Raw genomic sequence first — 9,522 nt, forward strand, 5'->3', positions numbered from 1 at the left:
AAGGAACTGAACCATAGATGTTTCCAAACAATGTTTTAAGGAATGTTCATCGAGAGTATAAAATATAAAAATATTAAAAACATTGTAAAATGATTAATCATATAAACTTGACATGATCTTGGATGATATAGTTACAGCATTTCATAGATGTTCTTTATTTTTATTCCTTTATAGTCAAACATATAGTTGACTGACAAAGTAAGCATTTCATTGAGGCTTATAATTCTTTTTAATAAATATTTATTTAGGGACACCTGGGTAGCTCAGTCGTTAAGCGTCTGCCTTCAGCTCAGGGCATGATCCCTGAGTCCTGGGATCGAGCCCCACATCAGGCTCCTCCACTGGGAGCCTGCTTCTTCCTCTCCCACTCCCCCTGCCTGTGTTCCCTCTCTCGCTGGCTGTCTCTCTCCCTCTCTGTCAAATAAATAAATAAAATTTAAAAAATATATTTATTTATTTAGAGAGTGAGTGAGCAGGGGGAAGGGCAGTGGAAGAGGGAACAAGAGAATCCTCAAGCAGACTCCTCACTGATTGCTGAGCCTGACATGGAGCTGGATCTCAGGACCCTGAGATCACAACCTGAGCTGAAATCCAGAGTTGGCCACCTAACTGACTGAGCCAACCAGGCACCCTGAGGCTAATAATTATTTCTACCTTTATATTAATTATATCAAATTAAGGGGCAAGACCTACATTTCTTACCATGACTTTTAGCACTTTCACTTTTCTATTTTCCTGTCATGTTTACAAAATAAGGGGAAATGAAATATAAAATCCAATATTGTATAAGCTGCTACACAAAGATTGTGACATTAGCTGGTAGGCAGCATTGTTTCAGAGCTCAGCGTGCTTCTTTGTCAGCTGATGTTCAAAAGTCCAAATTTTATAATATTTAAGGTGATTTAGGGGAATCAGATTACATATGAAAATCTAATGTCTTTTTTTTTTATAATTTTTGTGTTATATTAGTCACCGAAAAATCTAACGTCTTTTTGACTATTATCCTAGTGGGTATGAAATGGTTATCTCATGGATTTTTTTAAGTAACAGCTTTATTAAGATGTAATTCACCAGTTAAAAGTATACAGTTCAGTGGCTTTTAATATATTCACTGACTTGTGAATGATTACCACTATCAAAGTCCAGAATATTTTCATTATTCTAAAAAGAAACCCTGTACCTATTTATTAATCTGCTTTCTGTTTGTGTGGATTTATGTATTCCAGACATTTCATGTAAATGGACTCATACAGATGTGGCCTCTGTGTCTGACTCCTTTCACTTAAGCATACAACTTTCAAAACTTGCGGCATGTATCAGCACTTCATTCTTTTTTTGTGGCTGAATAATATTCCATTTGACAGATACACCACATTTTGTTTATTCATCAATTGATGGACAGTGGTTGTTCCTGCTTTTGGGCTATTATGTATAATGCTATGAACATCTGTGTACACAATTTTGTGTGGATACTTGTTTTCATTTCATTTCTCCTGGGTATATGCCTAAGAGTGTAACTGCTGGTCATGTGGTAGCTCTGTGTTTAGCTATTTAAGGAACTACCAAACTGTTGTCCAATGTGCTATATCATTTTAAAATCCCACCAGCATTGTATGAAGGTTCCAATTTTTCTACTTCCTCAACAAAGCTTGTTACTGCCTGCCTTTTCATTTTAGCCATCAAATGTGTATAAAGTGGTACCTTACTGTGGTTTTGATTTGCATTTTCCTAGTGACTAATGATGCTGAGCATCTTTTCATGTGCTTGTTGGCTATTTGTATATTTTCTTTGGAGTGTATACTCAAATTCTTTGCTCATTTTAAATTAGGTTATTTGCCTTTACATTATTGCGTTGTAAGAGTTCTTTGCATATTCTGGCTACAAGCCTTTTATCAGATGTATGACTTACAAACATTTCCTCCCATTCTGTTCACTTTTTTGATGGTGTCATTTGAAACACAAATGGTTTTAACTTTGATAGAATCCAGTTTATCTATTTTCTATTTTCTTTGGTTGCTTGTGTCATATTTAAGAAACCATTGCTTAATTCAAGGTTTCAAAGATTTACACTTATACTTCCCTCTAAGAGTTTTACAGTTTTAGCTCTTACATTTGGGGTTTTGTTGTTATTGTTGTTTTTACTCATTTTGAGTTGATTTTTGTATAAGATGTGAGATAAGTGTCCATATTCCTTTTTCTGCATGTGGCTATCCAGTTGTTCCAGCACTATTTGTTGCAAAGACTATTCCTTCCCCATTGAATGGTCTTGCATTCTTGCTGAAAATCAACTGACCATAAATATAAGGTTTATTTCTGGACTCCCAGTTCTATTCCATTTATGTATATGTCTATTCTTATGAAAGTACCACACTCTCTTAATTACTATAGCTTTGTAGTAAAATTTGAAATTTGGAAGTGTAAGTCTTCCAACTTTTTTCTTTTCTTTTTTTTTTTAAGATTTTATTTATTTATTCAACAGAGATAGAGACAGCCAGTGAGAGAGGGAACACAAGCAGGGGGAATGGGAGAGGAAGAAGCAGGCTCATAGCAGAAGAGCCTGATGTGGGGCTCGATCCCATAACGTCGGGATCACGCCCTGAGCCGAAGGCAGATGCTTAACCACTGTGCCACCCAGGCGCCCCCCAACTTTCTTATTTTCAAGATAATCTTGGAAATTCTGAATTCCTTGTATTTTCATATGAATTTTAGGATCAGCTTGTTAATTCCTGCAAAATTTTTGTTCATCTTTTTTCAGTTTCTGTTTTTACAACATAAAGTGTTACTGAATTCTTACATAGTATAAAACTGGCCCCAAACACAAAAGATACAAGTTTAGAAGGGAATAAACCATGTAAAACACATGTGGGGTGCCTGCGTGGCTCAGCTGGTTAAGTGTCTGACTTTGGCTCAGGTCATAATCTCAAGGTCCTAGGATTGAGCCCCTTATTGGGCTCCTCGCTCAGCAGGGAGTCTGCTTATCCCTTCTTCTTTCCCTCTTCCCCTCCCTCCACTTGTGCTCTCTCTGTCTCTCTTTCAAATAAATAAATAAAATCTTTAAAAAAAAAAACAAACCCAAAAACATGTAGGGTCGCCTGGGTGGCTCAGTCGGTTAAGCGTCTGCCTTTGGCTCAGATCATGATCCCAGGGTCCTGGGATCAAGTGCCACATCAGACTCCTTGCTCAGCTGGAAGCCTGCTTCTCCCTCTGCCTGCCGCCCTCCCTGCTTGTGCTCTCTCTCACAAATAAAAAAATAAAATCTTAAAAAAAATAAAATAAATTTAAAAAACCTGTAAAACATAGATCTTATAAGATGGCGGAGAAGTAGGGGACCCCTTTTTCAGCTGGTCCCCTGAGTCGAGTTGGATAGGTACCAGACCAGCCTGAACATCCATGGAATCAGCCTGAGATGCGGGAAGACACATCTGGATCTCTACAAGTGAACATCTCCAGCGCTGAGTATTGAGGTACAAAGCAGGGACCCGTGAAACCGCGAGCAGATATCGGAAGATAAACGGAAGGGGGAGGGAGCCGCCGCATTTGGGCGCCGGGAAGTGGCAGCCACCTGCACGGGGGAGCGGGCGGACTCGCGGACCGGCACCCAAGAGAGCAGACTGCGACTGTGAGCGGGGAGCACGTGCCACCAGGCTGAAACGGAGCTCCAGTGTGCTCACTGGAACCAGACTGAAACCGGGAGCTCTGGGAGCGCGCAGGGGCGGCTGGCGACTGGCGGTGTTAGAAACACAAAGGACAGAGACGCGCCGGCCCTGGAAGTAAGGGCTGGGACGCCGGGTGTGGGGCGCACATCCCGGGACACTGCAGGGTTGAGCAGCACCAACCAAAACAGAGTTAAAGTGGCCAGAACATCAGTGAAGAATGGTCCGCGATCCCTCTGTTCTGAGACAGAGGCTGGGATTCGGCCACTGTTGCTCTGACTCTCAGAAGAGGCAGAGCAAACCGCCAGGGAAAGCCACCAGAGAACAAAAGCCTGGAAATACCGGCTCACAGTGTGCCCATCCCCATTACCCCTCGCGGGGGGACACGGAGACTCTACCCAAACAGGGTTGCCTGAGTATCGGCACAGCAGTCCCCTCCCCCAGAAGGCAGGCTGAAAAATCAGGAAGCCCACATCCCTAAGATACCTATAAAACAAGGGCACACGGCCTGGGTCCTGGTCAATAATTTGGGCTCTGGACAACCCCGCAACCTCTCCTCATCAGAATGACGAGAAGGAGAAATCCCCCCCAGCAAAGAAAAGACAATGAGTCTGTGGCCTCTGCCACAGAACTAATGGATATGGATATAACCAAATTATCAGAAATGGAATTCAGAGTAACAATGGTCAAGATGATGTGTAGACTTGAAAAAAGTATTAACGAAAATGTTAATGAGAATATAGAATCTCTAAGGGTGGAAATGAGAGCGAATCTGGCAGAAATTAAAAATTCTATGAGCCAAATGCAGTCAAAACTAGAGGCTCTGATGGCCAGGGTGAATGAGGCAGAAGAATGTATCAGTGAATTGGAGGATGGGTTAGTAGAAGACAAAGCTAAAATAGAATCTGTCAAATAAATAAATAAAAATAAAATAAAATAAAATAAAATAGAATCTGGACTTAAAAAAAATCCACGCGCAAGAATGTAGGTTACGGGAGATTACTGACTCAATGAAACGTTTCAATGTCAGAATCATCAGCATCCCCGAGGGGGTGGAGAAAAACAGAGGTCTAGAAGAGATATTTGAACAAATTGTAGCTGAAAACTTCCCTAATCTAGAAAGGGAAACAAACATTCGTGTCCAAGAGGGAGAGAAGACCCCACCCAAGCTAAACCACGACAAACCTATGCCAAGTCATGTCATAGCGCAATTTGCAAATATTAGATCCAAGGATACAGTATTGAAAGCGGCCAGGGCAAAGAAATTTCTCACATACCAAGGCAAAGGTATCAGAATTACGTCAGACCTGTCTACACAGACCTGGAATGAGAGAAAGGGTTGAGGGGGGGCATTTTTAAAGCTGTTTCAGAGAAAAACATGCACCCAAGGATCCTTTATCCAGCAAGGCTGTCATTCAGAATTGATGGAGAAATAAAGACTTTCCAGAATCGCCATTGACCAATTTCATAACCATGAAACCAGCCCTACAAGAGATATTAAGGGGGGTTCTTAAAGGTAAAAAGGCCCAAGAGTGATACAGAACAGAAAGTCACAATTGATAGAAACAAAGACTTTACTGGCAATATGGCATCATTAAAATCATATCTCTCAATATTCAGTCTCAATGCAAATGTCCTAAATGCTTCCATAAAATGCCACAGGGTTGCAGACTGGATAAAAAGACATGACCCATCCATTTGCTGTCTACAAGAGACTCATTTTGAACCTAAAGATACATCCAGACTGAAAGTAAAGGGATGGAATACTATCTTTCACGCCAATGGACCTCAAAAGAAAGCTGGGGTAGCAATTCTCATATCAGACAGATTGGATTTTAAACTAAAGACTATAGTTAGAGACACAGAAGGGCACTATATTATTCTTAAAGGGTGTATCCAACAAGTGGATATGACAATTATAAATATATATGCCCCCAACAGGGGAGCAGCAAGATACACAAGCCAACTCTTAACCAAAATAAAGAGACATATAGATAAGAACACAGTAATAGTAGGGGACCTCAACACCCCACTATCAGAAATAGACAGAACACCCTGGCAAAAACTAAGCAAAGAATCAAAGGCTTTGAATGCCATACTCGACGAGTTGGACCTCATAGATATATATAGAACACTACACCCCAGAACCAAAGAATACTCATTCTATTCAAATGCCCATGGAACATTCTCAAGAATAGATCATGCTCTGGGACACAAAACAGGTCTCAGCCAATACCAAAAGATTGAAATTATCCCCTGCATATTCTNTCCATGCATAAAACCGACAAAGAGACAAGGGCTTTGAATGCCATACTTGACGAGTTGGACCTCATAGATACATATAGAACACTACACCCCAGAACCAAAGAATACTCATTCTATTCAAATGCCCATGGAACATTCTCAAGAATAGATCATGCTCTGGGACACAAAACAGGTCTCAGCCAATACCAAAAGATTGAAATTATCCCCTGCATATTCTCAGACCACAACGCTCTGAAATTGGAACTCAACCACAAGGAAAAACCTGGAAGAAACTCAAACACTTGGAGGCTAAGAACCATCCTGCTCAAGAATGACTCGATAAACCAGGAAATCAAAAAACAAATTAAACAATTTATGGAGACCAACGAGAATGAATACACAACGGTCCAAAACCTATGGGATACTGCAAAGGCAGTCCTAAGGGGGAAATACATAGCCATCCAAGCCTCACTCAAAAGAATAGAAAAATCTAAAATGCAGTTTCTATATTCTCACCTCAAGAAACTGGAACAGCAACAGAGGGACAGGCCTAACCCACTGACAAGGAAGGAGTTGACCAAGATTAGAGCAGAAATCAATGAATTAGAGACCAGAACCACAGTAGAGCAGATCAACAGGACTAGAAGCTGGTTCTTTGAGAGAATCCATAAAATTGATAGACCACTGGCAAAACTTGTCCAAAAACAAAGAGAAAGGACTGAGATTATTAAAATTATGACTGAAAAGGGAGAGGTCACGACCAGCACCATTGAAATTGCAAGGATTATTAGAAACTTTTATCAACAGCTATATGCCAAAAAACTAAACAATCTGGAAGAGATGGAGGCCTTCCTGGAAACCTATAAACTACCAAGACTGAAACAGGAAGAAATAGATTTCTTAAATAGGCCAATTAACTATGAAGAAATTGAGTCAGTGATAAACAACCTTCCAAATAATAAAACTCCAGGCCCAGACGGTTTTCCTGGGGAATTCTACCAAACATTCAAAGAAGAAATAATACCTATTCTCCTAAAGCTATTTCAAAAAATAGAAACAGAAGGAAAGCTACCAAACTCATTCTATGAGGCTAATATTACCTTGATCCCCAAACCAGGCAAAGACCCCCTCAAAAAGGAGAATTACAGACCGATTTCTCTAATGAATATGGATGCCAAAATCCTCAACAAGATCCTTGCTAATAGAATCCAACAGTACATTAAAAGGATTATCCATCATGACCAAGTGGGATTCATACCTGGGATGCAAGCATGGTTCAACACTCGCAAATCAATCAATGTGATACATCATATCAACAAGAAAAGACTCAAGAACCATATGATCCTCTCAATTGATGCAGAAAAAGCATTTGACAAAATACAGCATCCTTTCCTGATTAAAACCCTTCAGAGTGTAGGAATAGAGGGTACATTTCTCAATCTCATAAAAGCCATCTATGAAAAGCCTACTGCAAGCATTATTCTCAATGGGGAAAAGCTGGAAGCCTTTCCCTTAAGATCAGGAACACGACAAGGATGCCCACTCTCGCCACTATTATTCAACATAGTACTAGAAGTCCTTGCAACAGCAATCAGAAGACAAAAAGGGATCAAAGGTATCCAAATCGGCAAAGAAGAAGTCAAACTGTCTCTCTTTGCAGATGACATGATACTCTATATGGAAAACCCAAAGGAATCCACTCCCAAACTATTAGAAGTTATAGAACAATTCAGTAAGGTGGCAGGATACAAAATCAATGCCCAGAAATCAGTTGCATTTCTATACACGAATAACGAGACTGAAGAAAGAGAAATTAGGGAATCCATCCCATTTACAATAACACCAAAAACCATACGTTACCTTGGAATTAACTTAACCAGAGACGTAAAGGACCTATATCCTAGAAACTATAGATCACTTTTGAAAGATATTGAGGAAGACATAAAAAGATGGAAAAATATTCCATGCTCATGGATTGGAAGAATTAACATAGTTAAAATGTCCATACTACCCAGAGCAATCTACACTTTCAATGCTATCCCGATCAAAATACCGAGGACATTTTTCAAAGAACTGGAACAAATAGTCCTTAAATTTGTATGGAACCAGAAAAGGCCCCGAATCTCCAAGGAACTGTTGAAAAGGAAAAACAAAGCTGGGGGCATCACAATGCCGGATTTCGAGCTGTACTACAAAGCTGTGATCACAAAGACAGCATGGTACTGGCACAAAAACAGACACATCGACCAATGGAACAGAATAGAGAACCCAGAAATGGACCCTCGGCTCTTTGGGCAACTAATCTTTGATAAAGCAGGAAAAAACATCCGGTGGAAAAAAGACAGTCTCTTCAATAAATGGTGCTGGGAAAATTGGACAGCTACATGCAAAAGAATGAAACTTGACCACTCTCTCACACCATACACAAAAATAAACTCCAAATGGATGAAAGACCTCAATGTGAGACAGGAATCCATCAAAATTCTAGAGGAGAACATAGGCAACAACTTCTATGACATCGGCCAGAGCAACCTTTTTCACGACACATCTCCAAAGGCAAGAGAAATAAAAGATAAAATGAACTTATGGGACTTTATCAGGATAAAGAGCTTCTGCACAGCCAAGGAAACAGTCAAAAAAACTAAGAGACAGCCCACGGAATGGGAGAATATATTTGCAAAGGACACCACAGATAAAGGACTGGTATCCAAGATCTACAAAGAACTTCTCAAACTCAATACACGAGAAACAAATAAACAAATCATAAAATGGGCAGAAGATATGAACAGACACTTTTCCAATGAAGACATACAAATGGCTAACAGACACATGAAAAAATGTTCAAAATCATTAGCCATCAGGGAAATTCAAATCAAAACCACACTGAGATACCACCTTACGCCAGTTAGAATGGCAAAGATAGACAAGGCAAGAAACAACAATTGTTGGAGAGGATGTGGAGAAAGGGGATCCCTACTACATTGTTGGTGGGAATGCAAGCTGGTATAGCCACTCTGGAAAACAGTGTGGAGGTCCCTTAAAAAGTTAAAAATTGAGCTACCCTATGACTCAGCCATTGCACTACTGGGTATTTACCCCAAAGATACAGACATAGTGAAGAGAAGGGCCATAAGCACCCCAATGTTCATAGCAGCATTGTCCACAATAGCTAAATTGTGGAAGGAACCGAGATGCCCTTCAACAGATGACTGGATTAAAAAGTTGTGGTCCATATATACAATGGAATATTACTCAGCTATCAGAAAGAACGATTTCTCAACATTTGCTGCAACATGGATGGCACTGGAGGAGATAATGCTAAGTGAAATAAGTCAAGCAGAGAAAGACAATTATCATATGACTTCTCTCATCTATGGAACACAAGAACTAGGAAGATCGGTAGGGGAAGAAAGGGATAAAGAAAGGGGGGGTAATCAGAAAGGGGAATGAAGAATGAGAGACTATGGACTCTGAGAAACAAACTGAGGGCTTCAGAGGGGAGGGGTTGGGGGAATGGGATAGACTGGTGATGGGTAGTAAGGAGGGCACGTATTGAATGGTGCACTGGGTGTTATACGCAACTAATGAATCATCGAACTTTACATCAGAAACCAGGAATGTACTG

The sequence above is a fragment of the Ailuropoda melanoleuca genome, chromosome 2, assembly GCF_002007445.2.
Source record: "Ailuropoda melanoleuca isolate Jingjing chromosome 2, ASM200744v2, whole genome shotgun sequence".
Classification (NCBI taxonomy): Eukaryota; Metazoa; Chordata; class Mammalia; order Carnivora; family Ursidae; genus Ailuropoda; species Ailuropoda melanoleuca.